Below are 9,311 nucleotides of genomic sequence, written 5' to 3' on the forward strand. Positions count from 1 at the left end.
GGCACAGTAAGAGATTAATAACAATAACTAATAATAAAATAGAACAATTATACCAATATACTGTAATAAAAGTTATGTGCGTGTGGCCTCTGTCTCTCAAAATTTCTTATTGTACAAACTTCATGCCTTTTCCACCTTCACTAAGCACTTACCAGGCACTGTGGCCATAACTCTTTTAGTTTGAGGTGTGACAGCAAAACTTGCTCGAATTTCTTTTTCCTTCTTCACCATTTCACAGATAGAAGGTTCGTTCTTACCAAAGATCTTAGCAACCTCAGCATACAATTTTTCTTTCCTTATTAAGTCAAGAACTTCCACCTTTTCACTTAAAAGAGGCACTTTACGGCTTCTCTTTGGCATATATGAACTGTCAGCATCACTACTCTTGCACTTTGGGGCCATTATTGAATAAAATAAGGGTTACCTGAACACAAGCACTGAGATAATGTGACAGTCGGTCTGATTATGGAGACGGCCACTAAGTGACTAGCAGGTGGGATACGCAGGATGGCGCGAGATTTCATCATGCTACTCAGAATGGCACGCAATTTAAAATTCATGAGTTATTTCTGGAATTTTCTATTTAATATTCTTGGACTTCGGTTGACCACAGGAAATCAAAACCATGGATAAGGGGGACAACTGTAATGAGGAATCTTTCTGGGGTGATGGAAATACCCTCCATCTCTTGATCTGGGTGGTGGTCACATGGGTATACACGTGTGTAAAGTCACTGATCGGTCCACTGGAGTTCTGTGTATTTTACTATGTGTAATTTATACTTTAATAAAGTACTATGAAAACCTAAACATGATCAAGGTTGGCCTCTTTGGGGTTACAATGGTCCCTCCCAGGTTCATGCTGGGATTTTCTGAATTCTGCCCCCCGCCTCTGGGTGTGTAGGGGGACGTGCTCTCTGTGGCTGCTGGGAGTGGGACTTGGACCCAAGTTTGGGACACTTGTCGTCTGGTCTCTGGGAGGCCTGAAGCAGGGAGACATGGTGCTCTCTCTCCCCACTGTACAGCGACCAGGGGTTTCTGTAAAGACCTAGAGTCTCTTGGTCCTCACTGGCAAACAGTATATATACCTCGCTGCTGTTTTAGTTTGCAGTGCTTTGATGAGCAGTGAGGTTGAACTTTTACAATATGGTTACTGGCCATTTTCAGTTTTTTTGTTCAGAGCCTGATGTTTTCCAGGGCCCTCTTCCACAAACCACTCATCCACTAACCAGAAAGGAAAGATATATTTCTGACAAGCAAGCATTTCTAGTTCCAGTTGTTTTTTTTTTTTTTTTTGCGGTACGCGGGCCTCTCACTGCTGTGGGCTCTCCCGTTGTGGAGCACAGGCTCCGGACGCACAGGCTCAGCGGCCATGGCTCACGGGCCCAGCCGCTCCGCGGCATGTGGGATCTTCCCGGACCGGGGCACGAGCCCGTGTCCCCTGCATCGGCAGGCGGACTCTCAACCACTGCGCCACCAGGGAAGCCCTAGCAAGCATTTCTAAAGGATCTCTGTTTTGCAGCAAAATTCTGTTCTTTCTTCTGTGTTTCTCCCAGGAGGGAGTATCTTTTTAGAGGGGTTTTTTTGGTAATGACAATAGTAATAATTATAAATGGAACCAGATGATCATTAAAGTAGGTAAAATCGGCTCAAATCCCCCAAACTCGACAGCCGGTAGCATTCCAGAACTCTCCCCACAACTTCGATGCCTTCCCAGAGGCTGAAGGTCCTGCGGTCTTCTCTGTATAATATGCTCAACCCCTCCTTCTAGATCTACTCTACCCTACAAACACACACGCACACACCCCGTCACACACACGCACGTGTGCATGTACACTCACTCACACCCACCCCCACCAAATGTTTGGGAGTTTAGCAGACTAAAGATGGGCTGGGATGGAGGTGAGGAGACAGAGGAGGAGCTGGCAGCCCCCTTCATCCAAGATGCTCTTCATCTTGCCAGCTCTCCTCCCTCCTCTCTTCTCATTTGCCTCCACCTTCCTTCCCCAGGACATAAATTCCTCCTCTGTGTCATGCCAGGAAATTTGCCATCATCTTTTAAGGCCCTGCCCAGAGAATCTCAAACTCCTCTCTAATGTGTTTACTAACATTTTTTCCAAAGATGGTTTCTATTCTGAGAACTCAAAGTCATCTACTTAGATGTCCGTGTTTCTTTAAATGTTACTTCCTGTCATCACAATAGAATTGCGGTGTCTCTGCTTCTGAACAGATTCCAGGCTTGTTCTCCTAAGTCCTGAGCTAGTGAACAGCACTGCGCTATTCTGACAGTGCAAATAAGGGTTCTGAGTGGGACTTGGAGCCAAGAAGGGTGAGCTGGGTTCAGACCATGGAGAAACTTCAATGCCAAGGGAAAGAATTTGGATTTGATTATTCTGTTCAGGGATCCATCAAAGGCTTTAGAGCTGGACTGTGACTGGAACAGAGCTGGGCTTCTGGAAATTTCACCATCTGGCTGCTGCACAAGTAGCTGGCATTGAAGGGGAGTGATTAGAGGGGGCTAGGCAAGGAGGATGAGGGCTCGTCTTAAGGCAGAGGGCAGATCTGGGAGGCTTTTCTGAGGAGTAGCCAGAGCCTCCGGTGACGAGGAAGGAGGGAGAGAGGAATTGATGACAGCCTGAGTGTCTAAGGGGGACACCAACTCCTCCCTCCTGGGCTGGGATAGTCTGTAATTTGCTAAGAACCATACTTAATATGAGACAGGACCGGCCAAGGACATGGACAGACTGAAGAAACTAGTAAATAAGTATGGCATTAACTAGACACACAGGGCGTCCTGTAACAGTGGTGTCATTAAGGTGAGTGTCTCAGCTCAGTCCTCCTGGAGAAGGGAGAGAGATTTCAGCCTTCCATCCCACTGGGCTCTTTGTATTTCCCAATGTGATACTTCTAGGCAAATGCATTTACAGAGCTCTTTGCATCAAATAACAGCAGCCAACGTTTATTGCATGTTGTGCCGAGTACTGTCCTAAGACCTTTTTACTGGGTAATTTATATATACGTGTGTGTGTATAATCATATATATAATCTTATATATGCCCCACAGCCCTATGAGGTAGGTACTCTTTCATAGATGACAAACTGAGGCAGCCAAGTTAAGTAACCCTTGGCCAAAGTCACACAGCTAGGGAGTGGTAGAGCCAGCATCACACCCAAGGGCACTGATGGGTTTATTTCCTGGAAAGAACCAAATTAGGAGACAGCAGAATAGGCTTCTGGGCCCAGCTCAGCAGCTGACCAGGGCAAGGTGGGGCAGGTCGTCTTTTAAGTGCACACTCTCTCATGAGGGTGAGGAGTGATGGATGTTTGCGACCTTAAGGTGATAGTTTCATAGCTATATACATATACCAAACTGTATCAAATGGTACATTTCATTATGTGCAAGTCACTGTAGGTCAATTATACCTCAAGAAAGCTGTTTTAAAGAATTGGTAACAATTATATGATGAAATTAAAATATCTGTAATATTTCTACAGGAACTCTTATCTTATGTGACCCCATTGCAATGTTCGAGCATGATGCATAAAATTCATGATTCACTTCTGAATCTAAGTGTTGCTTTGAGAATTTTGCTCTGCCTCAGAAGAGCAAAGCGTCTCCAGATTAAAACTAAGAGCCACAATGACTCAAGAAATGTTTTGTCATCTGGCATTACTGAAAACAGAACACAAAGTATGCAATGAGGCTGTTTATAATAATATAGCGATTTTGCTGAAATAAAGGAAAACAATAAATATTATTGAATAAATATACAACAGTTTCTTAAAGTGCACCACTTCAAGCCCTTTGGGGGCTTCAACTCTTAGAATCCAACTCTGCCCAGTGGTCCACACCCCACTCCATCTCTGTTCCAGAAACACTGGTTCTTTGAAGAGGTCAAGGTCTTACACGTATCAGGGCCTTCACCTGTGCTGCTGCCTGGGCCTGGAACTCTACCGCAGGCCCTGCAGAGAAGCCTCCTTCTCAACCTCTAGGTCTCAACGTGAACATCACAACACACACACACACACGACCTCCCTGACCACCCAGAACTCAAGAGAATGAATACTCTTCCTCCGTGGCTCTCATCAAAATGCGGAGTTAGAGGTTTATTTCCCCGCTGGCCTGTGTAGGCTCTGTCGGTTCCCAGATGTGCTCCCAAGCCTCCCACAGTGCTGGGATGCAGAAGGTGCTTTCCTGACATGCTGAAAGGACGGATCCATGTCCTATCTCTGGACTCTGTGACCTCATGAGAGGGGTGCCCTGATGGGAACTTTGTCTGTAAAGTACAGATATGGAGCAGGATGACCACTCCCTCACCTTCTTAGTTCTTTCTCCCCCAATGAGAGGCACCCCCGACCTCTGGGAGCAGTCGCTCTGGATGAAGGCTGAGCTCCAGGGGGGAAGCGGGCTCTCAGAGACCATGCACTCACCCACAGAAACATCACAGAACCTTGGGTTTTGTCAAAGCAAGGTGGCTGTGGATAACTATTTCGGTACAAGTTCTTGGAAAAACTCCAGGGGCTGGAGTGCTGCCAAAATGGGCCCACGCTGGGGGTTCCCCAGAGTGCCGAGATTCAGGTGCTCAAGCCTGGCCAGACTGTGAGCTCCTCCAGGGCAGACTCGGCCTGCACGCAGCACTGTACTGCCAGTGCCCAGCACAGAGCCAGCACTCAGCACGTACACACCGACCCTCTGCGGTGGTACAACCAAGAAATTCCATCTGAGAGCACTGGCTCTCTGCCAGGCACAGGCTAATACTGTCCCCATTAATCTGTACAATAAGCCCATGAAGTTGCTGTTCTTATCCCCATTTTACAGAGGTGGGAATTGAGGTTCAGGGAGAGGTAATTTGCCCAAAGTTGCACAGCCAGTGAGAGGCAGGGCCTCTCCAAGCAGAAGTCCTTAGGGATAGTCAAACAGTGGCCTGGAGTGACAACTGCTATTTTAGGGGCCAACAAATTAACATCCTCCCATTGGAGAAACCCTGTGACAACCCCCTGCGCCCCGCAAGCACCAGCTCCACCGTTCCCGGCCTGGGTGCCGCCTGGGCACTGGCCCTCTGCTCCTTTCACCACCCTAGCCTCTCATGGTTTGGGCTCCTCTCTACATTCCTGCTTCTCTTGCCTCTCTGATGGCTGTTCTTCCTCCTCCTACTTCCTAAAGGCAGGTGTTCCCCGTAGCTTCTCCTTGCTACCTTCTTCCTCTCTCTACACTCTCCCTCTAGGCCAGCCTGTCAACCCCTTGGCCCCTCTTTGGAGGGGGCTCTCACATCTGCACGCCCAGCTCAGACCTCTCCCAGCCCCTGGTTATTCCTCCCAGAAGGCTGCTCCTGCTCTGAGACCTTCAGTGGCTCCCAGGGGCCATCAGAGGAGGAACAAACTCCTCCCTGAGGCATTCCGGGCTCTGCTGTACCTATCTCCACTTCTCTCCCAATTCAGAGCCTTCATCCATGCCAGCACTGTGCTCTCTGCCTTTATTCTGCTGTCCCTTCAAGCAGGACACCCCCCCCTCCCACCTCTGCCCCAGGTAGCTCTCACTGCCTGGTTTAGGGCACATACCCTCCCCCTGGAAGTCCTTCCAGACCCCTTCCCCAATCACAGGCGGCTCTCCCTCTTCAGTAGACTCCATGGAGAACCTGTCCCAGGCTGCCTTTGCAAGAGCTATTTCTGTGCTTGCTTTGACTCTCCTCCCACCCAGGGTCACACGGGGAGTCTGGTACTGGGATTCAGGGAAAATGCCCAACCTATGACTTTTAGTTTTGCCTCTTTGTGTAGAAGTCTCCTCAGCTGTAAAGTGAGGGGTGTGGAATTGGATCAGCATTTCCCTAATTCCCAAGTACCGTCATTTTTGCTTTATCCTTGTGTCACCTGTACTATCATATACTTATATTGCTTACCTTACATATTTATCTACTTATTTTTTAAACTTTATTTTATTGTTGGCTGCACTGGGTCTTTGTTGCTGCGCGCAGGCTTTCCCTAGTTGCGGCGAGCGGGGGCTACTCTTCGTTGCGGTGCGTGGGCTTCTCATCGCAGTGGCTTCTCTTGTTCCGGAGCACGGGCTGTAGGCACACGGGCTTCAGTAGTTGTGGCACGTGGGCTCAGTAGTTGTGGTTCGTGGGCTCTACAGCTCAGGCTCAGTAGTTGCGGCACACGGGCTTAGCTGCTCCGCGGCATGTAGAATCTTCCCAGACCAGGCTCGAACCTGCGTCCCCTGCATTGGTAGGCAGATTTTTTTTTCCATCTTTAAAATATAACATTTATTGCTTAGATGGTTTGATACAGAACAGCTTTTTCTTCTCATTTTGAACTTGGAAGTACTATACAACTGAACGCAAAGCGGAACGAAAAGTACCCAAACCGAACTTGGGATTCTGTGTTCATGTGGCATAAACCAGTTTTGTACATAACGCAGCGGGAGTTTTTAAGTTCCCTTTAGAAAAATATGAATTCTACACGTTTATTATTGTTTCCTGCTTAACGCATGGGCTGAAATCACTAGGATCAACTTCCTTCTGGAGGAGAGAGAGGAACAGAGGGTGGAAAGAATGGTGAAACTTTCTGAAACCGGCCTCCGACCGTCACATAGCTTCCCCAGGGCTGGTGGAAAAAACAGCCCTTTGGGTTTTTTGTTTTGTTTTCACAGCTGGGAGTTTCATGTAGTGATTGAATCTCAGCATCGTGTCCATAAATCAAGAGAAAAACAAAAGAGAGAAATGTGCACCTCAAAAACCTTCTCAGAAGATCCATATATATATATTTGTAAAAGCCCTGAGAGAAGGAGAAAGAGAATCAAACAAACGTATAGAAACAAATTAGCTGGACATGCAAACTAAGCTATGATTCACCCAGAGTTTAAACAAATCACAAATTTCAGTTTAATACTGGGGGAGGGGACAGAACAACAAACAAATGATACATCTCTCAACCTCATTAGTAAAATGTGGCAAAACCTTATCCACTAGGAGGGTGCAGATGAAGGCTAAATAAAGCTTTCATATCAATAGAGATTATTAAAAAAAAAAATAGTGATTACTGCGAGCGGCAGCCCCGGCTGTGCTGCGGCCTGGTTGGCAGGAGGATTCTTAACCACTGCGCCACCAGGGAAGTGCCTATACACATACCTTTTGTTCATTTTATTTTTTTATACAGCAGGTTCTTATTAGTTATCTATTTTAAACATATTAGTGTATATATGTCAACCCCAATCTCCTAGTTCATCCCACCCCCACCCCCCAACTTTCCCCCCTTGGTGTCCATATGTTTGTTCTCTACATCTGTGTCGCTATTTCTGCCTTGCAAACCGGTTCATCTGTACCATTTTTCTAGATTCTACACATATACGTTAATAAACGATATTTGTTTTTCTCTGACTTACTTCACTCTGTATGACAGTCTCTAGGTCCATCCATGTCTCTACAAATGACCCAACTTTGTTCCTTTATATGGCTGAGTAATATTCCATTGTATATATGTACCACATCTTCTTTATCTATTCGTCTGTCGGTGGGCATTTAGGTTGCTTCCATGACCTGGCTATTGTAAATAGTGCTGCAATGAACACTGGGGTGCATGTGTCTGTTTTTTTTTGGCTGCGTTGGGTCTTCGTTGCTGCACATGGGCTTTCTCTAGTTGTGGTGAGCGGGGGCTACTCTTCGTTGCGGTGCGCAGGCTTCTCATTGCTGTGGCTTGTCTTGTTCCAGAGCACGGGCTCTAGGTGCACAGGCTTCAGTAGTTGTGGCACGTGGGCTCAGTAGTTGTGGCTTGCGGGCTCTAGAGCGCAGGCTCAGTAGTTGCAGTGCACAGGCTTAGTTGCTCCGCGGCATGTGGGATATTCCCAGACCAGGGCTCGAACCCGTGTCCGCCAGCATTCGCAGGCAGATTCTTAACCACTGCACAACCAGGGAAGCCCGCATGTGTCTTTTTGAATTATGGTTTTCTCTGGGTATGTGCCCAGTAGTAGGATTGCTGGGTCATATGGTAGTTCTATTTTTAGTTTTTTGCTTCTTTTTTAGTTTTGGTTTTTTGGCTGTGAGGCATGTGGATCTTAGCTCCCCCACCAGGGATTGAAGCCGCACCCCCTGCCTTCCAATGAAGGTGAAGTCTTAACCACTGGATCCAGGGAAGTCCCCATCTACTTTTTTTAACCTAAATAAAAATGAAAGTTTACCTTGCCTTCTGTGACTCGAAAACCAATGTCACTTGCAATAAAGGTTGCAATACAGAAAAAGTGAACCATGAAAACAAACACATAACTGATAAAGTAAGAAACGTCTGTGCACAGCCTCAAATCTTCCCATGCATAATTCGAGGAAACAATGTCCTAGAACATCAGAGCTTTGTCAAACGTAAACAAATCTGGATGCTGGCTGAAGTGGTAAAGAGAGATTTTCATCAGTAGTAACTATTGCAATAGGGAAAAGAGACCAGCATGAACTGAACTCAACTTTAATTTGGACAGAAATAGCTGGGTATTTTAAAGTGAAAATGAAGAAGGGAGGGAGGCACCTGGGGGCTCAGTAGAGTCAGAGAAATGAAAACTTACCAAAGGTCAAGTGTAAATGCAACTAGGCCAGTGGTGTGTGCTAGCTGGTATTATTGAAGTTAGAATTCTACTTTCTCACAGAGACTGGGAGACAGAGGCTCTGTCCTCAGGTGTCCTCAGGTGTTGGCTGGAACAAACAGTAAAAATTTTTGGCAGCCTTTTCTCAGGCAGGTACTTTGGGGGGGGGGCGGTGTTAGAGCCACCTTAGGGAGGCAGCCTTGAGCTATTAGAAACTATGCTAGTGGTTGTTCAAGTCTTTACAGGCCAAGGCTGAGGCCTAGTTGAGAAGAGGGTTCAGAGGAGCCTGGCTAGAATTTCATAAAGGAGAGAATCTTTGTCAGCTTCTTCAGCTTAGATAAAAGTGAAAAGAATATAATGCATCATCGTGTGATGAGACTATGAGCCAGGGGCTTCAGGCGCTTATGAGGTAGATACTCTTAATATTTTCCCCATAAAAAGGTTGAGGAATCTAAGGCTCAGAAAGGTTAAATCACCTGCCCAAGGTCAGGCAGCCAGAGGTAGCAACTGGAACCTAGGTCTCACTGGTTCCAGAGTTCATAGGCCCATTCTATGCCTATAGGCTCTGACCACCCACAAATGCCCTTCCTGCCAGTGTCACCGGTCCAGACTATTGAGTCTGGATAAATGTGTGGTGCAGGGCAGTGGTTCTCAGCTCTGGCTGCTCAGTGGAATCACCTGGGGACCTTTAAAAGTACTGATGCTTGGGTTCCACCCCCAGAAGTGCTGGTGCAATTGGACTGGGGTGC

The sequence above is a fragment of the Stenella coeruleoalba genome (genome assembly GCF_951394435.1).
Source record: "Stenella coeruleoalba genome assembly, chromosome: 2".
NCBI classification, from domain to species: domain Eukaryota; kingdom Metazoa; phylum Chordata; class Mammalia; order Artiodactyla; family Delphinidae; genus Stenella; species Stenella coeruleoalba.